Below are 13,974 nucleotides of genomic sequence, written 5' to 3' on the forward strand. Positions count from 1 at the left end.
AAGCAGCAGTGGCAAGCTGGAAGTCCATGGGCCAAATCCAGCCTCCAGATGACTCTCAGTCGGCTTCCTAGCGGATGAAAGAGGCTTTTAGTTCTGGACAGCCTCCTCACTGCTGGCTTCAGGGTAGGAGGAAAGCGCCAGAAACACACGAGCAATAAAACCCACATATTCCCGGCAAGTCTCCCACCTTCTGAGGACAGGGTTTGCAGTCAGTGATGACTAGCTGGCTGTGGCACGTAATTGAGAGGGAAAGGGGAAATAACTTGCCCCCTTGCCTTTGTGCTAGTTACGGATTTATTGCAATTATATCCCACCTCTTTCTCCAATGAGCTCAAGGTGGTGTAGGTGGTCCTCTCCCTCCTGTGATGCAGGTTAGACTGAGAGGCAGCGACTGGCCCCAAAGCCACCCAGTCTCCCAAGGTCCTGGTCCAACACTCTAACCACTACACCACACTGGCTACACTCTAGGTTAGACAAAGAGGTTATCAAGTTGAATGACCACGGCTACATGGCCACACATCCCACAAGTCAGGGAAACGATATCTGTGGAAGGTACAAGTCCTCCAATAGCAGCATGTCATGACGGAGCCAGCCAAAAGAGAGGCTGCCTAACCAACACATTTTAAAATGCATGCTTTTATGCCCCACATATTTCTCACTGGGTTAATTGTATTATTTAAGAAGATTGTGCAACAATTGTGGGCTGCTCAGTTCAGATTCCCCCCCCCCAATCCAATGCACTGCAGCCACAAGGCAAGCAAAACATCTGAGGGAGGGGTTGTGGTTCAGTGGCAGACCACAGGCTTCACATGCAATAGGTCCAGGTTCAACCTGCAGCATTTCCAAGTAGGGTGAGAGAGATCCCATCTGACGCCCTACAGAGCTGTTGCCAGATTGATGGGCCAATGGACTGACATTGTGTGTGTGTGTGTGTGTGAGAGAGAGAGAGAGAGAGAGAGAGAGAGAGAGAGCGAGAGAGAGCTTATTTTGTACCCATTTGAGGTAATTTGAAAAAGGTTTTAAAAACAATACTTGCCTCCTACAACATTTCAGTCACCCCATGCTACACCGGTTGTAAACAAACTAGTATAAGAGCAATAGGCAGGAGTTTGCCATGTATGTAATACAAAAAAGGTGTGAGAAAAAGATCAGAACTCCTCACAACCCAATCCTTTTATTCAGAAGCAAGGTATACAAAGTTCAACAGGCATTACTCTCAAGGAAGCACACATAGGTTTGAATCCTCAGGCTCAAAAAGGAGGATTAAGGCTGCAATCTTATACCCACTTAGACTGCAATATATATGCCTCAATCAACTCAGTGGGACTTACTTTTGAGTACACATGTATAGGATTGCACTGTAAGAGAGTAAGGTTTCATTCTGAAGCATACAAAGTTCATTTTAAGCCTTTCCACTTAAGCATTGCATTGGCATAGGAAGACTGGAAAAAGAAAATACACTAAGGAAATACACTTCATTTCTTCATATCACTCTAGAATGATACACTACGCCAGTTAAAAATTAAATTAGTACATGGTATCTCTCAGATGCAGCTGACCTATGGAACTGTCTGCCACCAGAAGGGACAATCACCAACAGTAGCAACAGACAAAAATGAGTTTGTAAAGGATCCAAGCAAGCTAACAAAAATTTCAAAACATTGAGAGCTATAATAATTAGAGCAAATGCTCACCACATATTCACAGGCAGAGTTGTTCACCTGTCACTTTAAGCTACAGGGCTTACTGCTCACGATTTACTAGGGTAAAGAATGTTCCTGATTCTTTCACATGCCCATGGACTGGTACTTTAAGGCTGCCGTTCTATACACACTCACCTGTAAGTCCCACGGAACTCCAGGGGGCTTACTTCTGAACAGACAAGCATAGCATCCTACTGTAATAGCACAAGAAGACATACAAAGTTCCTTGAAGCAACTGGGTCATTATGTCTGCTGCTGCTGCTGGGGGACAGGAAACGCCGGGGCTGGATGGGTCATTGGTTTGAGCTAGTAAAACTAAAATTGTGTTTACTACTGCAAGACTCAACACACCACTGTTGTCTAGGAGACTTGAGAGAATGGGCAACGCGAGATCCTATCCTTTTTTGCAACCATCTGCTAAGCCAGAAGACATCCCCAGATTCCCCAGCCCACAAATCACTTGGCATGCCTTGCCTGATTTTTAAACAAAGGCACACACGTCCACTGGAAGGGGAGGGGGAGCTACTAGCCATTCTTAGAACCACGCGATGGGGAAGGGTTAGGAAAAGCGCAGGTTAAGGAGGAATTGGAGCAAACCTTTCATTCCACAATAGCAATGAAGTCCGTAGTAGTAGCAGTAGTAGAACAACAACAACAACAAGGGCTCTGTATACAAAAGCACTGCCGGGTGAACTTTCGACAGCTAGAGCCCACTTTGGCAGGGACACAAAGCGCTCGGGAAGGCGATAGGCGTCGAAACAGGGAAACAACAGGGGGAGTTATGCAGAAAACCGTGCAAGAGGCAGCAATGCGCGGCTCAAGCTCTCGTCCTCCCGGCCTGCCGCCGGCTGCGGACTCGCGGCAAACTCGAGAGGCAGCATTCCACGCCGCGTCCGTGGGGCTAAGGCTGCGACTTCCCTCCCCGCGGCGGCAGGAGAGAGGGGAGAAGAGGGGGCGTGGCTCTGGGTAATAGCCGTCCAGGCAGGTGGTGGAGAAAGAGGATCGGTTCCGATCCAGCACCGCGCAGGATAGGAGCAGCAGCTGGGGAGGTATCGAGAGGGGGGACCCCCGCCAGTCCCTCCCCAGATTCCTCACCAAGCCAAGCTCAGAAGTCATCCCCGGACCCACCTGCTGCTGCTGCTCCAGATGGGGACCCATCGCGCAATCGGCAGGGTAGTAGGCAGACGAAACTGACCCCAGCCAGCCCAGCCCACGACTCCCGGCACTTCGGGTATTAGCATCTCAATGGTCTTAAGGGAAAGAGCGGCCACCCGGGGTCGAGCAGAGCCAAAGCCCGGCGCTGGGAATCCGAGGCTCCGGAGTGGAGAAGGACCCTCCCTCCTTTTTTGCAAAGGCGCCTCCCCAGTCTGGCTACCCGCTCCGATTGCGCTCGTAAGGTCCCCCGGGCTGGTTCCTGGCGCAAAGTCTGCTGCGGGTCAGAGCGAGCAGAAGGCCAACCTGCTAGGCAGCTGAGCTGCTGCGCCGAGGGAAAAGGGAGGACGCGCGGGAGACTCAAGGGACCAGGTGCCAGGCAAGTCCTTGCACAGCTCAGCACCCCTGGGACCGCAAGGCAAAGCTAAAAAAGAGAGCGGCAGGAGGAGGAGGCCGGAAAATTGGCGGCGGCAGCAGCAGCAGCAGGAAAACAGCGCCGCCCATACCTGTGTCTTCATGACCCACTGCCGCCTTTGCCCTTCCACGCAATCACTGCCAAATCTGGGGCACAACGAGGGCGTGGCTGCCTGCCCGGGAGGCGACAATAGCAGCCCTCTTCCCAGGGCGAATCGAATCGGAACTGGGAAGAGCCGACAAAAACAGGTGCCCATCCAGTCTGGCGCAGCTCCTGGAAGTTTGGGCAGGGCAGAGCCGGCTCCTGGTTTTCTATCTCACCTGCTGTTGTCTTGACTCCGGCCAGCCCCCTGGCTCAGGTTCACAGGCTGATTCCTGGGGCCCAGCAACCCCCAGGCCTGGCATTCCCCAGGCATTTGCTCTTTTTTAAAGGGAAAACATCCAGCAGACTCTTCCTCTCCCCGCAGCATTCCTTTGTGTCCCATCAGCTCCAACCACCGCGTAGAGAGAGAGAGGCACTTGTGCAATGTTTGGTTAGGCAAACAAGCAATTCACAATACAGTAGTAACCAGGGATGCCAACGGAAAGGCATGCATTTCCCTCTGTGGTTGTTGAAGAAGACTTTATCAAGCAGAACAAGATTTCCCTCTTCCCTTCCAATTAATTCCTTACATGTATATATTTTGACCCCCACAACCTGCAAAACAAGCACTTCTCAACAGCGATTTCTCTCCCTCCCTGAATTCAAAGAGACTGTGTTCTTTTGTTTGTTCATATGAAATGAAGATGTTCCATTGCCTCTGCGTTTAAACTGGTCTTTAAAAAACACACCATGCATTTATTCTCAACAGTTTACAGGAGGTAAACAAATAAAGCCAACCCCAATGTGCACATAGTCAGCTGGCACAATGAACAGGGTTGACGTCCCCCACCCCGATTTGGGTGCCAGATCTCACGATTCTGTTAGCGTGAGCTGAATTTTGATGAGCTGAGCCCATCTCTGTGTCTCTGCTACTGGCTGGGCTGCTGTTCTCCCTGGGCTGGAAGCTGATCAGCATGCATGTTAAGTCCTACTCCCACTGCCTGTGTGACAAACACTGTTCTTGGCAGAGGAACACACATGCATGCCCTTTCAACCACAATCTTGCTGTGCATAGTGAGGCAGCCCAAAATGCTAATGCGTCATTCCACAGTAGTATGACAAAGGGCTGGAAGAAGGCCATCCCAAAAGGGCAGAATTCACAAGGCACTGAGGCATCACAGTGCTACAGTGTGCTTTACACAGGCGCATTGTTCATCCATGGACTGTTCCTCACTTGCTCAGCAAACTCGCTTACCTGCACCAAACCGTGCAACTCCCACCACTCCTGGGCCTGTTTGCATAGCTTCAAAATAAGGGGTCAAGATACTAAGCCTGAAGATTTGCACCCTGCCTTTCACAATCAAACAATTCTCAAGGTTGCTTACAACAGGTTGCAATGATACACATGCGCTTCCAAGGCCACACAACCCAGCAGCCCTTGGGCTGATGGATGGGAACAGGCTGCTCTTTGGTTTTGTAATCCCAGGGGCCTCATGGTATCTGGGCTCTTTCCCTGGGAGGCACTAAATTCCATTCAGATAGAAGGTTGCAGCTCACCATCATGCTTCTCTGGTACAGTTACTATCTGCATGATAAGATCAGTGCTAGCTCTCCAGCCAACAGCTGAAACGTTCTATCGTAGGAGGAGCAGCACAGATAGGCAAAAGAACTCTTTGCCCCACAAGGTCCTCAGAAAGATTTTCAGTAGCTGTGGAGGAGGAGCCACAATCCTCTCCTCAAAAGGGCCCAGGGGCGCAGCAACGGGGGAGCGGTGGGGCGGCGCACTCCCTGTGCCACATCTCCGGGGGTGACAAGGCATGTGGTTTGCTGGCGGCGCCGCTCCAGCACCATATGGACAGTGCCAGGATCCTCTGCTCACGGCTGCAGCCGCATGAGAAGATCCAACCTGCTACGTAGTGCGCATGCGCAGCATTGCTACGTACGGCGCATGTCATGTTTGCCGCTCTGGGTGCCCGAGTGGCTTCCTACACCTCTGCCAGGGACACTGACATAGATTCATAGAATTGTAGAGTTGGAAGGGATCTTGAAGACCATTCTAGTCCAACTGCCTGCAATGCAGGAATATGCAGCTGTTCCATATGGGGGTCGAACCTGCAATCTTGGCATTATCAGCACAACACTAACCAACTGAGCTGTCCAGGGTTAGTGGCTGGCTCAGGGAGCCCAAACCCCAGCAGCAGGCTGCATCTCTCCTGTCCCCCCTCCCCTTAAAAACTTAGAGTGGTTGGAGTGTGTAGCAGAGGACAGTACTGGTGAGCATAGCTGTCAACGTTTCCCTTTTCTTGCGAGGAATCCTATTCAGAATAAGGGAATTTCCCTTTTAAAAAGGGGAAAGTTGACAGCTATGCTGGTGAGACTCCAGCCACCCTCTTCCTTAATTTCACTGTACATATAAATTTGTACAAATTTGTGTTATGTGCCTATGCCTTATACTATAAGTGCCTAGCAATAACCTGGGTGCATGTGTGTTATTGCCACACATAGAACTGCAGGGTTTCTCCTTCCAAGCCTCCAAGTTGCCTTTCATTTGACTGGCTCTGGTGCCTTTGATGGCTGTATGACAGGATGCTTCTGAGCTATCACTATTTTTGGACGGGATTCAATCGCATACTGCACAACAAACCCGCTTCTTGCGATAAGCAAAGTGACAGCCACATGAGCTGGAAAGCATGGGCAACCTTTGCTTGATACAACATCATCTAACCTCCCTGCAAACAAATCAGAATGGAGAGCCAACATCGTCTAGTCTCCTTGCAAACAAATCAGGAACGCAGGCTTAATAAACAGATGCAGATTTGCTCATCATTGCACAATATATTGCCTTGATGGCACAGGTGTCTTGCCAGAAAACAAGGCAGTAGAAAATAAAGCAGATCCCTTTTACTGGAAGAACCTAGGAAAGATTTAACTGGCTAAACAAAAAGCTGATGGAGTCTGCTGGCCCAGACAAGAACATGCTGCCTTCTTTTGCTGGGGTGGGGGAGCGCAAACAGGGCTCCTAAGAGGCCCAAGCAGGAGCAGCCCCCTGTTGTTGCTGCCTCAGCCACTGACTTGATTGCCCTGCCCACCCTCTTCTCACTCACCTCTCTTTTTTTCAAGCATCCAATAGCAGGTGCATTGTTTGCGAAAACCAGGCCAAGAAGGTGTGGCCCTGCTGGAATGTGCAATAAGGCTGTGTGGTGCGTTAAGTACCCAGAAACAGTGTGGCAGCCCGTCACAGTAACCGCTGCTGCCTCTGAAGAAAGTAATTCCCAGGGCATCTGGCCAGCACATGGAAACCATGACCCAGAGGACAGAGGACATTCCATTGGTGTGACACACAAGCTGCCGCCATTTCCAAATGAAAGCAAGTTTCTGTTTCAGACTTGGCTGCTTTGTTGCCTTGCAGCAGTGGAGCAAAAGAGAAGAGAAAGCAAAAAACAAAAACAGCCTCAGCAGGAGAGACTGACTACAGTGGGAGGCATCTAGAAGAACTAGAGACAATGGATAAATAGCTGAAGCTGGCACCCTGGTCCTCCCGCCTCAGATACTGGGGTAATAAATTCATGAGAGCACATGTGGGACCTGGAACAAAACAAGGCACTCCAAAATGCTCCAGGGTTCCAAACAGCCAGGCACACCCCTTTCCAGGATATTCTGTTCTGTCACCCACTTCCTCTTCTTCCCTGCAACAGTCAGACAGTCCTCAACCATCCACATTCAGGAAGGAAGCTCACCTGGCCTCAAACACCCTGCCTCAATCAGCATGGCGAACCACTGGGGATTATGGGAAGTTCAGCCACACCTGGAAGGCCTCAGGTTCACTCCAAATCCCCTGGCTCCTCCTCCCAGCAGCCTCATGTAGATGTTCAAAGCCAAGAGGGACACAAAGGCTGGAATTCTCAAAATAAGTACCGCTGGGCAGAGCAGCAGTCACTCAACACTATCATCTGGGACCTGCCTGAAAAGTAGAAACAGAACCACAGCAAAGTATGCCTCCAGTTCCCAATCTTGTCAGACAGCCCACCCAGATAATTAAAAACAACCCCAAAGTCCAATGTAAGTGGTATCTGAAAGCAGCTGAGAGATGGAGAGGAATCAACAGTCTTAAATTCCCCCTGTATATTTCTAAGCCTAGATGATCCACCAAAACGACCAAGGAGATTTCAGGACCAAACGTGGACTTAGTTGTTTATTACATTTGTATCTTGCCCTTCCTCCCCAAGGAGTTCCGAGTAGCAAATGTTAGTAACCTTGAAATCAGTAACTGCATTTTATTGGTTTTAAATGTTTTCAGATATTCAAAGTGTTTTGGGTGTTTTTAACTGTTTTGCATTAGGGAGGGGGTTTCACAAAAGGGGAATGACCACTGAAAAGCCCTGCATGGGTCAACTGGACAGTATCTAGAAGCCATCAGAGATGGGAAGCCTCTTGCTCTTCCCTGTTTGGGCTACATCCCCCCAGGTGCACATCTGTCAGGGGCTTTATACTGGTAGTGTGTAGGGACACAACCAAAGGTGGGTGGGGCACCTCTCTCCCTCCCCGTCTCTTCCTCTGCCACTCCTTTTTCCCATTACCTACTCTTCTTGCCGCTTACATGAAATTAAGCCGGGGGTCACAGGTTGTCCACCCCTGCCCACCAGTTTCATCCAAAAACTCATGGAGCTAAATGACACAACACATTCACCTTATCCAAGAATGGCAACTCTGAAACTCACTGGGAGTTATTCATGTCATGGAGAGTTGAATCATTAAAAAAACAAGGAAAAGGTTCCAGGTGGTAGATTGCAGATATGCCTCATGGTGTATCATGACAACATGGTTTGATATTGTCCCCTATGTTTTTCAACATCTGGGTGAATCACCCCAACTTATTCATAGGCTATGTCCACATTCTCAGCTGGCATCGACTGACATTAATCTAAACACTGAGCACTAACCTAAGCCCTGAGCACTTTCTGCACAATTATTTTTATGAGTTTAGTTGCCTTGATGATTACTGTGAGCATGTCTATCACCAGACAGCTAAAACAGGGCTAAGGAACATGTGGAACTCCAGATATTATTAAACTCTCATCAGACCCAATGATCAGGAATAACTGTTGTTGTCGAACAACATCTGGAGGGTCACAGGTTCACTATCCCTGAACCTAATGGATAGTCAGGGACTTTCAACAAAAGAACGTTCCTTGTTGACTGGAACGCTCTCTCCTCAGACTTTGGAAGGGGAGACCCTTCAGAGTGGGAGAAGCAATGTCTGAATATGGGAAAAAGAAAGTCAGTTAAAGCTGGAGTTCAGCTGGATGGAAACTACTGTGAAAGCTGCAGGGGTCCACACATTTGTTCTTACAGCCTGATGCAGGATTAGTAGTTTGGCAGCCTGTTTTGAGGAGCCTGCTTCTCTGTTTACAAAACCTGTGCTTGTATATTAGTATATAAAGAGATCACAGACAGCATAAGCCTCCAAAGGAAACTAAACCCTGTAACCCTGCCTCTGGATTTCTGATTGTTTCAGGAAGTGGGAGAACTTAGCATTATACTTAAGCAATATATTCATTAACCTCTTTGGGCCTTTTGTGGCCAGGCTGGACTACCGAAGGGTTACAGAAAAATATAAGCAGTGCGGAGCCAGATGGACAGACGGCTAAGGAAGGATTAAACTTTAGTTGAGAAAAGATTAAAACCGCCAACTTCCATTAGCTAGTCTAGCAAGGACTGATAAGGGCTGCACCCATTTGCTCACGGGGAGAACCAATCACCATTTCTGCATTTTTCCTCCAGCAATGGATGACTAAGAAGTGCCTAAACACTTTTCAAACATCGGAAGGGCGAGAACTGTACTTCAGGTTGCAGATACCAAGTTGCTTGCCTAAAGAAAATCAAGATAACTCTGGTGGTTCTGGAACTTGCTGGGTGGCATGGCAGGAAAAAGCTAAAGGGAAGGCTAGCTAGATATGCAGTGTTCCTCACAATGGGATATGCCTAGCATGAAACATAAAGGTAAAGGGACCCCCGGCAATTAAGTCCAGTCGCAAACGACTCTGGGGTTGCGTCGCTCATCTCGCTTTAAAGGCTGAGGGAGCTGGCGTTTGTCTGCTTCCGCAGACAGTTTTTTCTAGGTCATTTGGCCAGCATGACTAAGCTGCTTCTGGCAAAACCAGAGCAGCGCATGGAAATGCCGTTTACCGCCCCCCCCCCCCGGAGCGGTACCTATTTATCTACTTGCACTTTGACGTGCTTTCGAACTGCTAGGTTGGCAGGAGCTGGGACCGAACAACGGGAGCTCACCCTGTCGCAGGGATTCGAACCACCGACCTTTCGATCAGCAAGCCCAAGAGGCACAGTGGTTTAACCCACAGCGCCACCCGTGTCCAGCATGAAACATATCAAGGGTTGTATATAGAGCAGAACCAGCACTGGTGCAGCAGCAGCTCCATTTCCTCTCCTCCCCCAATGTGCCCCCAAGATCTTCTCCAGTGCCCCTCAACCTTCCAGAGCTGAGGTTTTTTTTTTGGGGGGGGTGCACTGCAGGGGAGATGAGAGATGGGGGAAGTTCAGTTCCGCTATTGCAGCCCTTAAACTCTGTGCATCCTACCATGGTTCTAATACCTCAAGCATGCAGCATATGTATGTGAGCCCTCAACAAAACGCATGACATGGCAAATCTTGGCAACGAGGCTGGCCTCTGCCTTTTTGTGGCCTGAAGCAAAGGCTGAGGTCATCATGCAGACTGAAGCTAGTTTCCTGACTACTTTCTGACTATAACGGACAGTCAAAGCAGAGACAGAGATGGAGAAGATGGGCTGCTGACCATCTAAGCAAGACAGGACACAAGCACAAATGTAGCTTTAAACAAAAAAAACAAAAAAAAAACAGGCTTGGCATGGATTTTTCTCCCACTGAGCCAGGCTGGCATTCCTCCTGCATTCATAAAGCAATTGACGGGCAGACATATCAGCAACTCAAACACTGATCCAGTCATTGGCATTGTACCATCTATTCTTGTCTGTGTCTGTAGCACATATTTATTCACAAGTCTGTCCCATTTCCATGTCAATCTGTGATTATTATTATTATTTTTACACACAAAAATGTGTGTTATTTCTGAATGTATTTCCCTCACAAAATAGGTATTTTAGTACACATTCCACCTTAAAATGCACGCTTTACTATGTATTTTATCTGAAATCAGAGGACTGAATCACTGAATTTGGAGAAATGCAATAAAACAGAAGAATGGCATTATATGCCTATGGAAATGCAAGTCAGAATTTGTTTGTTTCAAAATGCAGAAGAAATGACACCCTGAGACCTCCTTACTTGCACCTCTTCCTCCTATGTTTCTAATGAGGCTATTTGCCTTTATTTTTGCTAAAGCATCTTATGTATATTTATGCAATTAAAACTACATTTCTCTCCTAACTGTCACCACCCTCCCCATTTTTTAAAAGCTGAAAAGCTGCTCCAGGAAGGGAATTACGGGAAGGTGGGCTTGTGAGGTCATAAGCTCCTGCTAATTAGCAAAATGCCCACCCAGCTCTTGCAGAAACTGAGCTTAATCCTGGAGAGAAGATTGTAAAAGATTGAACAAAATGTGTTGAGTAGGTTTCACATACCAGTTCCACTGTCCAAATGATGTGCATCTGAGTGTACTCTTGGGGTTCTCAAAACCAAGCTCCATCATCTATGGCACCTGAACTATGATCCCTGCAGCCTGATTAGGCCTTTGTAACATGACCAGCTCTCCTTAATTGCTCAGATCAGCAGGGAAAGGTGCATTATACAAATACAGCAATACAGACTCGTCATGTAAATAGCCACTTATGTCACTTATCCACTGTGTTTCTCTCAGTGAGCACACATAACATTTGGAAGCTAAACAGGTACCAGGAAACTGTAGTCAGCTGTGGCTCCCCAAAGTGTATCCTACCCACGTGTTTACATACAACATTAATCAAGCCTGGACATCAGACATTCAGCAGTCTTGTTTTCTACATACAGTGGTACCCCGGGTTATGTACTTAATCCGTTCCGGGTTACAGTACGTAACCCAAAAAGGACGTAACCCGAACAATTTGTTCTGCGCATGCGCAGACCGAAAACCCCGGGGAAAACCGAAAAAACAGAGAAAAACACTCTGCATGCGCAAATCGCGTGCACGTCGGGTTGCGCTTCTGGGTTAGCGGAGCTCGTAACCCGAAAAGCACGCAACCCGGAGCGTACGTAACCCATAGGTACGACCATATTTGTTCAGTGGGAGGGTTGAACGGATAGGGGGAAAAGAGATATTTGACAAGTGTGGGAAACCTTTGACCCTCCAGATATCGCTGAACTGCAGTTCTCATCATCCCTGGTCATTGGCCATGCTAGTTGGACCTGATGGGAGTTGTAGTTCAGCAGCATCTGGAGGGCCAAAAGTTCCTTATGCTTGGCTTAGGGACTTAGTTTTCCTTATTGGCACAGCTCTAATTAGTGTATTGCAGACTCTCTTGTAAGTGTGCCTGTTTTCTGACCTCTTGTTCGCCCTTGAAGAATGTCAGGAGCCAAAGTTCATGTGGCTAAGTGATACCCAGCCCTGCAGCATATCAAACAAATCCCACCTATTATTGCATCCACCAACCATACACAGGATCTCCACGCTGTTTACTGTGGGTTCCTTATCTGCTGAGCTCACCACCAGCCACCCGACTCCATCGGCAGCCCCCTCTTCCCTGCTACAGCCACCGGCTTTACTCCCTATAGATTCTCCAAGATAGCAAGGTCTGTGCCTATTCTGCAAAGTACAGAATTTGGTTTGGCCACCAAACTTAACACCCTGATTATTTCCATCATCCTTTAGGTTTTTTGGAAAGGCATTTTCTAGACATCAAGGCTGCTAAAATAAACTTTCATGTGCCTGAACAGAGGGAAGGAGCATCAAGTAAAACTTTAAGTAGTCCGTGACTGGGACTTCTGTGTCCTTCATATGTAACAGTAGTAGTAGTAGTAGTAGTAGTAGTAGTAGTAGTAGTTTGTTGTTTCAAAGCTTTTTACAAAATAGTACTAACAAACACGTCCCACCCACTAGAAGAGGCCACATCTAAAGTCCTGAAAAGGCAAGGTTGAAGGTCCAGGTAAAAATAAACTTTTTATCTGTAGCTATTTAGCACTCCCCAGTGACTTCCAGAAGCATTATAAATGAACCCCAATAAGCAAAGTTGCTTAATATGCATACAGTTGCATGCAAAATTCAGTTTTTTAAAAAACTGGAATTTCAGCTGAATTTGGGATATCTTAGCTCAGATATCTTGTTTATTAGTACAGATTATCAATTGCCTGATGACAGCTAACTCTGCTTTCCCTTTTCTAGCCCAGGTCCAGATGGTGACAAGGCTGCAGGAACACTGAGCAGCAGAGGCTCCCACTAGCAGCAGCAACAGCAGTCAACAAGCCTGCCCCACCAGTTTTCCACTGTGCCAAGTTTTGTCTTGCTACTCTAAAGGCCAAAAGGAGTCTGCTGGGGAGGGCGACGGATGTGTAAACCCAGAGGGAAAGAGCCTCCTTTTTGCTAAAGTTAAGCACTATGTACACTGATGGTGCTATAACAGCAACAACATTCATTTGCAACACTCCATGTACACCCCACATTTCAGCATAATTGCTGAAGAACACAACTGGGTGGTTCCTGCTGCTTTTGAACACAGGAAAAAACAATAACCTTGCTTGACCTGAGGTGACTTCCACAGAAGCTGTAAGATGCTGCTAGCTTGAGATGCAGAGTAGAACCCAACAGGAAACATGTCCCACTGCAATTCAGTCACCTTTCATAAGGAATAGAAACTAACCACACCAAAATGGGGAAAGGGCTGCAGTTCAGGGGTAGAGTATTTCTTGTGCCTGGAGGCTCAATCCACAACATCCACAACATGTCTGATTCAGCAGAAGGCAGCTTTCTATGTTCCTGAAATAGCTAGCTCAAATTTGCAAGAGTTACTGAAAAGCCTGTAAGCTACTCCTATTAAGGCAAGTGCAAGCATGGCCACGACGAGGTGGCTGAGTGGTTAAGGCGATGGACTGGCCACGACGAGGTGGCCGAGTGGTTAAGGCGATGGAAGTGAGAGCTGGACCATAAAGAAGGCTGATCGACGAAGAATTGATGCTTTTGAATTATGGTGCTGGAGGAGACTCTTGAGAATCCCATGGACTGCAAGAAGATCAAACCTATCCATTCTTAAAGAAATCAGCCCTGAGTGCTCACTAGAAGGACAGATCCTGAAGTTGAGGCTCCAGTACTTTGGCCACCTCATGAGAAGAGAAGACTCCCTAGAAAAGACCCTGATGTTGGGAAAGATGGAGGGCACAAGGAGAAGGGGACGACAGAGGATGAGATGGTTGGACAGTGTTCTCGAAGCTACTAACATGAGTTTGGCCAAACTGCGAGAGGCAGTGAAGGATAGGTGTGCCTGGCGTGCTCTGGTCCATGGGGTCACAAAGAGTCAGACACGACTGAATGACTGAACAACAACAAACATGGCCACAGAGCACTGAGGAACCAAGGGACACTAAAGCAAGACCTCTTGCAGCAAGAGTGTCCCACTCGGACATATTCTGCACTTTCCTGGAATTGCACACGCGTGTCACTCC

The 13,974-nt window shown here is 48.0% G+C and overlaps 1 protein-coding gene across 3 annotated transcripts in view; it reads right to left on the reverse strand.

Annotated features, from left to right (window-relative positions):
• DNMBP (dynamin binding protein) overlaps positions 1–13,974 on the reverse strand; it is a 49,422-nt gene that overhangs the window by 10,539 nt on the left and 24,909 nt on the right. The window lies entirely within an intron of this gene.

Source organism: Lacerta agilis, chromosome 5 (genome assembly GCF_009819535.1).
Source record: "Lacerta agilis isolate rLacAgi1 chromosome 5, rLacAgi1.pri, whole genome shotgun sequence".
Classification (NCBI taxonomy): domain Eukaryota; kingdom Metazoa; phylum Chordata; class Lepidosauria; order Squamata; family Lacertidae; genus Lacerta; species Lacerta agilis.